Source organism: Arvicola amphibius, chromosome 12 (assembly GCF_903992535.2).
Source record: "Arvicola amphibius chromosome 12, mArvAmp1.2, whole genome shotgun sequence".
Classification (NCBI taxonomy): Eukaryota; Metazoa; Chordata; class Mammalia; order Rodentia; family Cricetidae; genus Arvicola; species Arvicola amphibius.
The window spans coordinates 146402990-146414667 of NC_052058.2; positions in this window are offsets into that span (position 1 = coordinate 146402990).

The following is an 11678-nucleotide window of genomic DNA, read 5'->3' on the forward strand; positions in this document are numbered from 1 at the left end:
CTGGAGTAGGAATGGAGAAGGATGAGAAAGGAGGAGTAGCAGGGGGAAGAGTACTGAGACCAAAAGCTAGGTGTATGGGTATGCCAGCCCTGGATATGCAAGGGGGAGTATGTGATGCCATTAGGAAGAACAGTTTAGGCTTTGTGAAGGCTTGGTGGTTGGCATCATTTATCTTTTCCCTGAATGATGCAAAAGTAGATGCCAGAAGCAGAAGAGCTCAGAATCTCTCCAAACCATGGATAGCACAGTAAAAACATCAATTACGCATGCATATACCCCACGTATTAGCTAAGTACATGGGTGCTCAGCAAATCCATTTTTCAGACCTCCTTGAAGCTGGGGGTGACTGTGACCACTTTACATGAGAATATAAAGAGATCTAGTGTGTGCAAGTTCAAGAAACTACCATGAAATAGGGAAGCTGTGATCTTCTGCTGTTCTCTTTGGAATGCCTATGTAAAAGCTAGAACGGCACAGACATCGTGAACTTTACATTCAAGGCTTTCTGATGATAATGATAAAATATCACAGAGAAAAATCTATCTCTAAGTTATATGCATTTTGAGAGGAAAATGCACTTTTCTTTAACTTGATATATTTAATTCTTGCTTTAAAGACATTTTATTTATAGAGCAGTTTTAGCTTCACTACAAAATGTAGAAAATATAGAGTCTCATACTCCCATCTCCCACGCAAATCTAGCCTTCCTTATTGTCACCATCCCTGAAGTAAAGGGAGCGGTCTTTTCCACTGGTAAGCCTGCACAGATACACCGTTAGTACTTAAATCCATAGTTTCATTCTTGGTTCAGTGTGTTCTATGGCTTTGAATAAGTATGCAATGATGAGAGTGTGCTCTTGTAGTATCAACTGTTTCCACTGTCCTAGAGATCCTCTGAATTCTGCCTTTTCATCCCTTGCTGTTCTTAATTCCTGGTAACGTCCAATATTTTATTTGTCTTCACAGTTTTGCCTTTTTAGGATACTTGTTTACTCTTTTTTTTCTTCAGTTTCCTTATCTCTGCATTTGATCATTCCTTGGGTAGACTTTTGTGAGAGAAAATAATCCAGACACTTCTGGTTATTTCCCAGCTTAGGTTATATGTCTGAATATAATAGCTTCTGTTAATTCATTGCCTTACAACAGAGTCTACCATTGTTGTCATGGTTGTTGTTATACTTTTTGTTGTTGTTGTTGGTGTGTGTGTGTGTGTGTGTGCGTGCGTGTGCGTGCATGCGCTCATGTGCATGTGTGCATGCTTGTATGTTTATGCCCATGCACACATGTAGAAGTCAGAGGAGAAACTGGTCTCTCCTTTTGCTATGGATTGTGGGGGTGGAACCCAAGTCTTCAGGCTTGCAGGATGGGCACTTTTACCCACTGTACCACAATGCCAGTTTCTCCACAGACTTCTGGGCTCATTAGAATAACCTTTCTCCATGCACATACATGCACTTACATTTCAGGTATCAGTCTGCGAATTATTACCAAATTGTAAGATTAAAGCAAATGACACTGTTGTGACTAAGATATTTACACTTGCTAGTGGTTTCTGAATTTTTACAAGGGCTCCTGACACACACATTGATTGTGAATCCTAAGGCATTGTTGCTCATCCCGAAGTTAAGATTTCACTGGTCCTCAGTGTTACCTGTAGAGTCTGTCTTTTCTTCCCTTCCTTTCCTTATTAATACACCTGGAGCCAGACACACATAAAATTGATGGCATTATTTGTTCATTTGTTGAATGTTTGTGAGCCTCCTACCCTGTGGCGGGGGACATTGCTGAGATTCTGGTGACAATTAATGATTGTAACAGTCATGGTCCCCATCTATACTGTCTATAAGAAGTCATGGTAAAACCTCTAATGAATGATCAGCTAGATCCTTGGTCAATTGAAACTGTTAGCTAACCATCTTTGCTTAGTTAAGAAACTGAGAAAAACTGCAGGGCTAAAAGGGGATATGAAAGGTATGGAACAATCTCCTCTTTTGAATTTGATATTATTTCTGTGACTTCACTTTATGGCTGTCATGGTAGGTATCACTCATGAGTTGAGCTACCAAATTGTACTAGATAAGAATGTGTGTGTGTGTGTGTGTGTGTGTGTGTTGTGTTTGTGTCTTGTAGGAAGCAGAATTGCTTGGCAAACATTCTGTTTTTACATATGTTAACAAAACTATTCTGAGTGTATACCACATCACTCCAATGGCTTTGTTTTCCTCCAATCCTTTGATCTTAGTCATTCTGCTCACTAAATAAAATGTTTTCTATTTGTCATACTATTACCTTTCGCTCATTCCCATGGTAACCGAGCTGGAAAAATAACACTCAACAACTATATTCCTCTCTGATTGCCTTTATCTCCTTCATAGAACTTGATACCACCTGGATTAATAGCATGTTATTTATTTATCTTGTTATCGTATGTTTGCTGTCACCCAAACCAACCTGAGAGGTCACAGGGTGAGGAAGATGGCTCTGTTTACCACTGGATTGCCAGGGTAGGTGTTGGCTTTCATAGCACTTGGTAAATGTTTGTTGAATGCATGAATGGTAATAGTGTTGCATCTATACTTTCAGACCTACATGAGTACACATTCTTCTATCTCCTCCCTACCAGCATCCTTCATCCTCCCATTCATCCCATTGCTGCTTTCCTAGGCCCTCTCACTTGGGATGACATGGAACGTCCCACAAGGAAGGGACCCCTTGAAAACTATTCCCATGCTATAATGTCGAGACCCTAAATTATATGACTGGTGGTCCTGACAACCCCTGGGTGTATTGTCTTCATCCTTGATCAGATCCCTTGCAATGGCTTTGGACATATGTAAATTTCTTGGTCATCATCATGTCAGTGACTGTAAATTCCCCTACTGGGGCAGCATTTGAAGTGCTGCTCTAGTCCAGGGTGAAAAAAAGTGGTTTCTCTTTCAAAGAGCAGTCAGAATTCTATTTCTGAGTTCTACATGCTGCTCCTGACACACCCTCCATGTGGAGGGTCATCTATTACAGAATGTTCCTGGCCTCTCACCACCCCTTGCTAACTCACCCCTGGGAGAGTGGGAGGGGCTTCCATGCGGTACACATCCCTTACCTCTCTTCTCTCAGGAAGTGGCTTCTGGGCCTCTCATGCTATATGGACTCTTTGCAGTCAAGACCCTGCTACTGTTGGGGGAGGCATGGACGGGCTCACTGTGAGCCTTGTCAGCTTGGTTGCTCACCTTCCTGGACTTAGGGGGACTTGGGAGGACCTTGGACTTAACATAGTGAAGGGAACTCTGATGGCTCTTTGACCTGGAGAGGGAGGGAGTGGGGGTATGGGTGGAAGGGAGGGGAGGGAAGGGGGAGGAGGAGGGGAGGAGATGGAAATCTTTAATAAAAAATGAGAAAAAAATAAAAGATAAAGAAAAAAATTAAAAAGCGGCCAACTACTTGGTAAGTATTTCTGATTAATGACGGGGATGTAATTATGAGAAACTCATTATCTGAGATGTGTATTGATTCTTCATCAGTAGTGTTATGGCTATTTTAAACTTCATCATCAGAGCACATTTGTCTCTTTTTGGTTGATTTAAATGTGGGTCATAAGAAAGGTTCATGAAACAATTAAGATCAAAATAAATTAAAAAGAGAGGGATAATATAGTTGCAGTCTTCTCTTCACTCAGTAATTATAGGATTGAGAAGTTAGGTTCTCACAAATTCTCTTCCTGTGTCTAACAAAATGATGGCAGCCCTATTTTTGTTTCCTTTTTCTGTGTATATAAGATAGGGCATCATGGGAAGTGGAGTACCCAGAGATCAAAGACCTCTCTTGGGTTTTTGTTGTTGTTTTTTTTTAAACTGAGATAATGGATAAACATTAGGATGTTAGGAAAGTGGCCTTGCTCACTTTCAAGGGTGTGTTGAGAATGCCCCGTCCCTCTTTGAACTCATGACAAGGATTTCCTGGAACCCCTGCCATATGGCTAATCATCTTTTTCCAGTTCTCCTCTCATACGTCTCCCTGTCTTCAGAAAATAGGCTGTCTGGGGGTGAATCCATTGCCATTACTTTAATGGCTTTGCATTTTAATTGGATTCTAAGAATGAACTAACTTCTAGCGGGTGTTGGGTACGATTCATAATCTCTAGTAACATTCGGATGCTTTTAATCTCTCAGAACAAGCACAGTAATGACTATCCTAGGCAATGATTCAATTCTTCTATCCAGAGGCTAAGGTGTTTGGACAAGATGAAGATCTAGAGAACTCTTTTCTATCAATTACTTTGCAATTTGTTTTCTAGAAGCCCTAGCCACCATCTCTACTGCTTTGGAAGCTCTGGACATGCATTCATTTGCCTTAGCTTGCTTGCCTCTTATCTCATCCTGATTAGCCATGTCCTCTGCGTCTGATCTTTTCTGCCTGTCATGCACAGTTCACTATTTTTGTTAGCTTTAACAAGCATATATAAACTCTAAGGATTGATGGTTGGTTATCCCTGTTTCATAAGGGTTGGAACAAATGCTAGAAGCAGTCAGATTAAGAATGGAAGATAAAATTCATTGAGATTGAAAGTTTTTTGCATACTACAAATCCATAGAATTATTTTGTTATTTGGTCATTAAGGCCATGAACAAACCATTGCTCACAGGAATAAACAAGGGGGAGTAGGAGGCAATGATTCAGTGGAAAGGACAAATCTGTCTTGAGAAATGGTCAGTAAATGAAGACTAGCAATTAGGTGACTGAGAGATGCTACGATGTATGAGAGAGGACATTTCTGTAATTACTTCTCTGAGCCTGCATAACTTGAAGACAGGTCCTGATCATCCCTAGAGACAAGAACTGGAGGTATCATCAGACTCAGCAGAGCATTTTCTCATCACTGACAGGCTTAGGTGTTGTGCAATCAACACATGTTATGTGTGCTATTGTGTGCCATGTTCACCGCCTTTCAAGCAGAAGGCAGTATACCTCCTCCATAAGGAAGAAGAGACGCAGACAAAGTTGGGGAGGAGCTACCTGTAAAGGTTATAATTGGGGTGCAGGACTGGACCTTAGAAGGTCTGCCTTTCCTGAACCCAGAAGCTTCGCACCTTGTCTTGCTGCCCCAAACTGGATGATCTCCACTTCCTGTGGTTTCTTCATTCATCTCTGATCTTTTCCATCCACCGCGGTGAAGCTCTTGCCCTCTAGAAGGTCACAATCTGGTGTTTGACAGGAAGCCAGAAGCTGAGGCTGGGACTGCAGTGTGCCCAGGGAGTGCTGTTTCTGGCTGCTCTTTAGCCATGGTCCACAAAGCATATACCCAGGATGGTTTTATTTTTCCTAAGAGGAAGAGAGAGACGCTAGGAAGGTGCCAGGTTGCTTTTATCCTAGGTCCCGGGAGAAATTTATTCTCTGAGAAAGAAGCAAATCTAAGCACAAATGAGGGAAGATAATTAGGCTCAGATCAGGAGAGCGCTGAAGGCTCACAACTCGCTCATTTCCGAAGACTTCATCTCAGGCTGACGTTGGTAAGTGTTGCTCCCTCTGTGGGAAGACCATCCATGATTGCCTGTGGAAAAAAATCTAGAAGGGGAAACTTTATTGTTTGCTGGTTATGTCTTGATCCAGGAAAGATCAAAGTATAAACATCAGGCATACAAAATAGGGCGTAATTGTTCCTCTGTGCCTGTGCTTTCCGCATTTGTATATTCAACAAAACTGGATTGAAAATATTAGAGGGGAAACCATAATACAACAACATAAATAATACAAATGAAAATATGACCTAAGAATTGTTTTTGTAGTACTTACATTGTGCTAGATACCAGAAGTAATCTAGACATGATTTCAAGTTGATAGGTTACATGTAAATAGTTGGTCATTTGCCATAACAGACTTAGAATCATGTATTTTGGTATCCGAGAAAGGGTCTGGGGATGAATGCATTTGAATTATGAAACAGGTCAGTTCCTTTACATAGTCTAATTGAGAGCATATCGAACTTGGTTTGGGCTATGGAAATTCGGAGAGAATTAAGCTTTATACCAAAACACCGACTACAAAAGAAACAGGAAAACCCAGGTTTACCCACGATGTTGAAAGCTTTTGGTGAGAGAATGCTGCATAAACCTAAAGTATTGTGAAGACTGAAATCTATGCCTCACCTCTCGCTGAGACTAATGAGGTTTCTAAATCTGCCTGCGCATCCTCTCTGTGCCAAGAACAGCGACATTCAAACCTCTCCTCATTTGCCCACCAAATCTGGGGCAGCCAGCAACACTATCCTCACTTGGGATGGTGGACCAGTGAGTTCCTGCCAAAGGGCACACTTGGGTCATTGCCCCAGAGCCGTGTCAGATAGCTGTCTAAATTTTTAAATACACTGTTAAGCCTCAGGCCACTGACCAGAACTGGTTCAATGGCAGGGCAAGAGGAATGATCTATGTTGTTCGGGTTGCTGAGGCAGGAGGATCATATGAACCAGGGACCCACCCAGCACTGGAGACAAACAATCTCAGCTACTCTGTACTGTGGCTCACATCACAGCCGCTAACACTCACCTTTCAGGTTTAGGAACTGAAAATAGCACAGACATTTTAGAGTCAACAATGCTCTCTCGAGGCCCACCTCCAAGGCAAACCCTGAACCAGATATATGCTAACGACTGGCCTACAGGCCGGTTTTGCATCCTGACAGGCTATCCCATCTGTTTCTCACTTGGAGTCTTTAACTCTTCAGACTTAGACTACGCTGCTAATCTTGCCTCTGGAATGAAGCCTATTTGCTTCTACCATCTGACCCGGGTTTGGCTTTCACGTGGACAATGACACCATCACCTATTTTTACTTGTGTTGAACTCCAGCACATTGCCTACTGCTTGAATTACCCCTCCTAGGAGTGTTAGGAGGCACAACCACTGCCGAGTATTAACACAAACTCTAAAGCCACAGTAATTAAAACAGTGTAGTAGCCAATGCACAAACACACAGATAATCCTAGCAGTAGGCGAGGGAATCTAGAAAACATAGGATAGTCTTCTCTTGGCGTTACATAAGGCTGTTTTCAAGATCTCTGTTGATGCCTTAATGTGAAACTGCTCAAGTCCACCAAAGGAGAGGATGTTGTATTTGCAAAGAATGCACTCACATTCTCCTTCATGCTTTGAAATATCCTTTGATTACTAACGTCTAAAGCAAATACAAAAAGACTTCTCATGGTATACTGTCCAGAGAGCAATGACAAGAAGAAAAGTGTGTTCAGAAGTAATTTCTTCCTTGACCGAGTGATAATTCATTTAAGGGTTGTTTAGTTTTCTTGAGTTTGTAGGCTTTCTGTGGTTTGTGTTGTTGTTGAACTTCAACTTTAATCCACAGTGGTCTGATAAGTTACAAGGTGTGTTATTCCATTTTTTTTTGTATTTGTTAAGACTTTATTTTTTTAAGAAGAGCCCAAAATTCTATGAGGGAAGCCTGTAGCTGATAAACTCCTTTAGCGAAATGGCTGGATACAAGCTTAACTAAAAAAAAAATCAGTATCTCTTATATACAAATGTTAAAAGGGCCAAGAAATAATTCAGGAAAACAATACCCTTCACAATGACCACAAACAATATAAAATATCTTGGGGTAACTTTTAACCAAGTAAGTGAAAGTCATGTATGACAGGGACTTCAAGTCTTTGAAGAAAGAAATTGAAGAAGATATTAGAAAATGGAAAGATCTCCCATGCTCATGAATCGGTAGGATTAACATAGTAAAAATGACCATCTTATCAAAGCGATCTACAGATTCAATGCAATTGTCATTAAAATTCCAACACAATCCTTTACAGACCTTGAAAGAACAATACTCAACTTCATATGGAAGAGCAAAATACCTAGGATAGCTTAAACAATCCAGTACAATAAAGAAATTGCTGGAGCTATCACCATCCCTGCTCTCCAGCTCTATGACAGAGCTATAAAAATAAAAACAGCATGGTATTGGCATAAAGCAACACACTGATCAGTGGAATTGAATAGAGGATATAGACATAAAACCACACTCCTATGGACCTGATTTTTTTTATAAAGAAGCCAAAATTATACAATGGAAAAACCCCAGAAAGCTTCTACCAATGATGCTGGCATAACTGAATGTCAGTAGCATGTGGAAGAATGCAAATAGATCCATATCTACCACCCTGCACAAAACTCAAGTCAAAGTGGATCAAATACTTCAACATAAATTCAGTTACAAAGAACCTGATAGAAGAGAAAATGAGGAATAGCCTTAAGCTCGTCGGCCTAAGAGGAACTTCCTAAATAGAATAGCAGTAGCACAGACACAAAGATTGACAGTTAACAAATTGTCATGAAATTAAAGAGCATCTGTAAAGCACAGGACACTATCAGTAGGACAAAACTGCAGCCCACAGGACAGATAAACATCTTCATTAACCCCACATCTTACAGAGCACAGGTCTCCACAATATGTAAAAGAACTCAAGAAAGTAGCCATCACAAAAGAAGAATCTTACTTGGCAGGGAGATACCTAAAGACATATTGATTCCCTTAGCCAACAGGAAAATGCAAATCAAAACGACTCTGAGATTCCATCTTACACCTGTCAGAATGGCTAAGATCAAAAAACACAAGTGACAGCTCATGCTGGAGAGGATGTGGAGCAAGGATAACTCTTCTAGATGGTTGGTGGGAGTGCAAACTTGTACAGCCACTTTGGAAATCAATATGGTGGTTTCTCAGAAAATTTGGAATCAATCTACCGTATGACCCAGAGGGATCAGGTTACGGGGTGGGTGGAGGGAGAGAGTACTGAAAAAGATGACAGGAAATGGGGGACAGTGTTTTTGGGGTCAGGTAAAAACCTGATACAAGGGAAACTCCCAGGAATCTACAAGGATGACCCCAGCTAGAACTCCTAACAACAGTGGATATGTAGCCTGAACTGGCCCTCTCTTGTGATCAGATTGGTGCCTAACCCAATTGTCATCAGAGAGCCTTCTCCAGTAACTGATGGAAACAGATGCAGGGACCCCACAGACAAACCTTAAGGTGAGCTCAGGAAATGTTGCTAAAGAGAGGGAGGAAGGATTGTAGGAGCCAGAGGAGTCACGGACATGATAAGAAAACCCATAGAAACAATTAACCTAGCTCATTGGAACTCAGAGTCTGAACCAACAACCAGGGACACAGAGCTTATGAATGTAGAAACTTGACTGTAGAAATACGCAATTTTGTAAGGTTTTCATTATATGAATACTTACTGATCTAGTCTATGCACTAGGCATGATAGGTCTTTGAAAACACTGGTGAATAAGTCATCTATAGGCTTTGCCCTAATGGGGCTGCGAGTACTTGATGGGAAAGAAAGACTTAAGAAGTGGTTTTGCCTGTAATGAGAACGCACAAAGAAAGGAACATTGGGCTCACTGCTCATTGTGTTTCAAATTCTCTTCCCTTTCCCAAGACATTTATATCGTTTGTTACATCCCTTCCTTTATTGCTTTACTGAACTGTCATCTCTATAGAAAACCTAACTGTCAGTCCTAAGCTAGGGTTTTAGCTCAATGTTAAATGACTGTCTAACATGTTCAAGTTCAGAAGTTTAATCCAATCAGAGAGAAGAGGAGAGGTAGAGGGGGAGTCTTAAATGTCAATCACTGTCGCTCTGCAGTGACTCTTATTTTTCTTTGTTAGACTTATCACTACCTAATCATATTTTATTTATTGGGTATCTTTATTGATTTGTTTATTACTTGTTGCTGTCACTAGCTTCCTGAGAGAAGGAACCTTGTTCACATCTGGATGCCACGCTCTTGAAGCAGTGTCTACCTACGAGCGCCTAATGCATGAATTACATGCTTTATATTTAGTGAAAAAGAAATCAAATTATGGCTTAAGACAAATGCTTCTCCCGGGATAATAACTATGGAACCGCCACCCTGAGGCTGTAAAAAACAACACATCCCAAGAGAAGCCTTTGGGGAACTTCCCAGCCTTAAAACCCATCCATTCCCGTTTCCAAGGACTGACCCATTTTCCCCAATCCAAGTCTTGCCAATCACTGTACCTCATCTCTACCACCATTTTCTGTCAAAAATGCCCCTCCTCTGATGGCCACTGTTACAGGTTAACTTTAGCTGCATTTATACTTTATACAAGTTAACTTGTGTGACTATTTTGCTCATAAAAGATTTTCACAAGTTTTAGTCACATTTTACAAGTAGAAGAAACTCATTCATCCCATTACTTCACAGTAATTCCCTTTTATCCATTCTCCGTTGATTTATACTATTTTTAGTTTTGGGCTATTATGAGTAAAGCTGTTATGTCTTTACTGAAACACGTTTATTGGTGTGTTTAAGCCTGTATATTTTTTGGATGCATCTTTTATGGTGGATAGAACTTCTGGGTCATGAAGCATGAATGTGACCACATTAATAGATACCATCTGAGTTTTCCAAATCATAGACCACTAATTTACAGTTCAACAGAATTTCATTTTCTTTACAACTGACCAATATTTGGTTAATCCTCTTAATTTTACCCATTTTCTTAGTGTGTTAAGTGGTATATTATTGTAGATTCAATTTCCATTTTCCTGCTGATTGTTGCATGCATTTCAAAGTGCCTTTTAAACATTTTTTTCATATGATTGTCTTTTGTTAAGTTGTACATCTCCTCCTTATTCATCTATCCTCTATGTAATTTGAATATTAATCTGTTTTGGTTAAATAGACACAGTATTCAAATTCATAGCACATAATCACATATGCTGAGTATTCAGTATATTTAATTTTTCCCTTTATGAGTTGTGTTTCTATTATTTTTTCTCCTTAAATTTTTGTTTTTATTATAATCTCCTATAGTGTCTAAAATGTTTAGCTTTAATTTATACTTTGTTACATGTTGCTCTTAAGAAACTCTATACTAAAATGAATTCTGAAGATAGTGTTCTTTATCATGTATGTCTGTGTAAAATTGAGTTTTCTCTATATGTCAAAGCAAGGATCAAGATTTATTTTGATTTTGCTTATGTATAGCACTTGATCCAGCATCACTTATTATGAATGAAGTCCATCTTGTCTTTGATCTAAAGTGTCATTTCTGCTTTATATCAAATGTTTGCCTATGTGGGTCTTTCTGTTGCATTTATGCATTTGTATTTCCTTGCACAAATCAGGATCTTAATTTTAATGCCTGTTAATAATTTTATATTTTTGGTATCCTGAATATTCTTAAAGTTTTACATTCTATATACATTTCAAAATTCAGATTTCCCATTTCCACACTCACACAAAGAAGCATGCGGGAGTTTAGATCAACTTGGAAAGATTAAATTTGTATTAATACTTCTAATCCATGAATATGCTATATTTCTCTACTTATTTTGTTTTTGTTTAAAATGTTTCCATATTACTACATATGTTTATCTTTAGGGGTCTTTTATAGTAACATATATTTTTTCTTTTTTTTTGAGACAGGGTTTCTCTGTGTAGTTTTGGAGCCTGTCCTGGAACTAGTTCTTGTAGACCAGGCTGGCCTTGGCTATATTAATATATTTCTTAAGTATCTGAAAAAATTTTGGATATTAATCTAAATAGACTATTTATTTAGTTCATTTTAAACTTGTTCTTTGCTGGTATATGAGAAATGCAAATTAATTTATCGACCCTGTATCTTATATTATTTTCTTTTTTG